The sequence below is a fragment of the Cucumis sativus genome, chromosome 1, assembly GCF_000004075.3.
Source record: "Cucumis sativus cultivar 9930 chromosome 1, Cucumber_9930_V3, whole genome shotgun sequence".
Taxonomy (NCBI): domain Eukaryota; kingdom Viridiplantae; phylum Streptophyta; class Magnoliopsida; order Cucurbitales; family Cucurbitaceae; genus Cucumis; species Cucumis sativus.
The window spans coordinates 16,068,473-16,071,976 of record NC_026655.2 but is presented as its reverse complement, the minus strand read 5'-3'; positions in this window follow the sequence as shown (position 1 = coordinate 16,071,976).

Here is a 3,504-nt window from a genome sequence, read left to right as displayed (position 1 = left end):
ACCTGTCATTCTCACTTATCATATTCTTAGTACAGGGTTCAGTAGGGTTTTCCATACCTTGATCTCGAGGAGGTTCAGAGTCTTGGACTGGAGCCGGCGGCTGACTAGTAGGGGAACCGACTTCCTTTTTGTGATTCCTCCTGTAGTACGTTTTCCAGGGGACTTGGTTTGTGGGTAGGACTATGGAATGAGGAATGATGTTAGACACAACACTAGGAGTGGGTTCGATGAATTCAAAGGTGTTGTTAGACTCTTCACTCACACTCTCCCCCTGAAGATGGCTAACGGGAAAGTAGGGTCGATCCTCACAGAAAGTAACATCCATAGTGACAAAGTATTTTCTGGATGGTGGGTGAAAACATTTATAACCACGCTGGTGAGGGGGATACCCAACAAACACACATGCCTGAGCCCGAGGGGTAAATTTGGTTTGATTAGGGCCAAAATTATGGACATAAGCGGTACACCCAAACACACGAAGAGGAACCTCAGAAACATGACGAGTCGATGGGTAGGACTCCTTAAGACAATCTAAGGGAGTTTGAAGATGAAGAATACGAGAAGGCATTCTATTGATTAAATGAGCTGCTGTAAGAATAGCATCTCCCCACAAGTATGAAGGAAGGGAAGTAGAAAGCATAAGGGAACGGGCTACTTCCAGAAGGTGACGGTTTTTTCGCTCGGCCACTCCATTTTGTTGAGGAGTGTAGGCGCACGAGTTTTGATGAACAATCCCCTTGGAAGCAAGAAATTCACTAAGGTTATGGTTTTGGAATTCCCGACCATTATCACTCCGAAGAATAGCAATTTTTTGATGGAATTGTGTTTCAATGGTGTGATAGAAATTTTGAAACATAGAGGAAACCTCAGATTTATCAGTGATAAGGTAGACCCAGGTAAGACGGGTATGATCATCAATGAAGGTTACGAACCACCGTTTTCCAGATGAGGTTGTTATCTTGGATGGTCCCCAGACATCACTATGAACAAGAGTGAAGGGTTGGGTTGGTTTGTATGGTTGTGAGGGAAAAGAGACTCGATGTTGTTTGGCCTGAATACACACATCACAAGATAAGGTAGTCATCTCAACTTTAGAGAAGAGATGTGGAAATAAATGTTTCATATATTGAAAATTAGGGTGGCCTAAACGAAAATGCCACAACATACAATCTTGTTCAGAAGTAGTGAAATAGGAAGATAAGAGACTAGTCCTAGGAATGCTACTAGAAGAGGTATCGTCATCAAGGAGGTAGAGTCCCCTACTATGCCGGGCAGTGCCAATCATCCTCCCCGAGCTCAAGTCCTGAAAAGAGACAGAATCAGGTAAGAATATTGCTTTGCAGTTTAACTCATGAGTGATCTTGCTTATCGAAAGCAAATTATAAGATAGTTTGGGCACATGCAAAACATTATGTAAGGAGAGCCCTGCACAAGGAGAAATCTTCCCCTTTCCAGCAATGGGGGCCAAGGAGCCATCTGCAATTCTAATTGTCTCGTTCCCAGCACAAGGAATGTAAGATACAAAATGTTCAGAGGACCCAGTCAAATGATCTGTGGCACCAGAATCCAGAATCCAGGGGTTCTTCCCATCAATACTAACAAGACCGAAGGAATGAGGTATACCTGATTGGACAATGGCACCTAAAGTGGCAAGACTGAGATCAGTTTGGTTTTTGTGTGGATCGGATTGTTGAGGAGGTTCAGCAGACTCACTCACATACGCCCGCCCTGTGTTCTGTTTGTCGTTGGAAGGGCGTTTCTTACTTCCTGGGGGACGACCATGTAACTTCCAACATTGTTCTTTGGTATGCCATTGTTTTTTGCAATGCTCGCAGACAGGAATTGGTTTTCCATTATGCTTGTCACTGCTACTGTTAGAAGATCTTGCACTAAAAGCAGCAGAGTCAATAGTAGGGGTTGCGGAAATATTCATAGCACTTGTGCGATCTTCCTCGAGGCGGATTTCAGAGCAAACTTCCATCAGGGAGGGAATCGGTCTTTGACCTAGTATACGCCCTCGAACTACATCAAACTTAGGATTAAGACCAGCAAGAAAGTCATAAATCCTGTCATTCTCTTCAATTCTCGAGTACTGTACACCATCAGTGGGATCACGCCAGACTAGTTCTCTGCATAGGTCCATTTCTTGCCATATAAGAGAAAGCTTATTGAAAAAGGATGTGACATCCATGGTTCCTTGCTTGCATTCATGAACTTGCTTTCTCAGCGTGTATAGACGAGAGGCATTCTGACGTTTTGAGTAAAGTGTCTGAGTTGTGTCCCAAATATCCTTGGCTGTTGCAGCAAACAATAACGGCTTGCCAATTTGAGGTTCCATACTATTGATCAATATGGATCGAAGAATAGAGTCTTCTGCCTTCCAATATCGTTCATGTGGGTCGCCCGGTAGGGGGCGAGGTATTTCCCCTGTCAGAAAACTAAATTTTTGTCGTCCTTCGAGGACCATCTTTACTGACTGAGACCATGAGAAATAGTTGTTGCCATTCAACTTTTCTCCTGAAAGATGATACATGGAAGACTGAGTCACCGTATTAGTCACATAAGGAGAGGATACATTAGGGAACGAGTTTACCGGATTCTCAGAATACATCGGTAGAGTGGATGTCGTCCCTAAGGTAGCCTCAAGTGCTGCTATCTGTTGTCGAAGCCCTTCCAATTGTTGATGAACTATTCCCGAGGAAGCTTGCACGTTACGGTTGGAATATGCCGAAGATTCACCAACCTCAAATGTTGAGTGAATTTGAGAGTTTTTAACATCGGGATGGTAGCTAGGATCATTGGGTGGCTGGCCATACAGATTTGACGGCAGAAGCGGTGGTAGCCGATTGGAATTAGATGGCAGAACATAAATCGGGGCGTGGGGAGCAATATAGGCCGCGGACGAAGAAAAGGGTTGGACAGATGGGATGGTCGGCGCCGTCTGAGGAAGAAAACCAGGCGCGTGGTGGTCCGGCGGCGGCGCGTGGTGGTCCGGTGACGGCGCGTGGTGGTCCGGTGACGGCGCGGACGACTGCGGTAATGACGAAAAATTATTTTCGGACGTTTTCTGTAGCCGGCTTAATAATTCGTCCATGGCAGCACTCATCCGAGCATCGATGGCAGCAGCTACGGCAGCACTAAAATTGATGGCTGTCCCTTCTGTTTGATTTTCATAAGTGGTTTGGTTTTTTTGGGTTTCTAGGGTGTTTTCATTGTCCCGCTCTGATACCATATTGAAAAGAGAGACAACGAGTTCACACCAATTTACGTGGAAACCCGAGTACCGGGAGAAAAACCACGATTGTTTGTGTTGTTATTATTTTCTAATGAATAAAGCAATAGGTACAAGGGAGAATAAATAGAGTACACAATGGAATAAAAAAGGAAAAGATTTAGGAAAATAAGGAATACATTCCCATAATCTTTCCATAATTATTCTAGGATTCTAACAAGGAAAAAGCCTAGAAAAAAAGGAAAGAATTCCAACACTTATAAGCATATGTT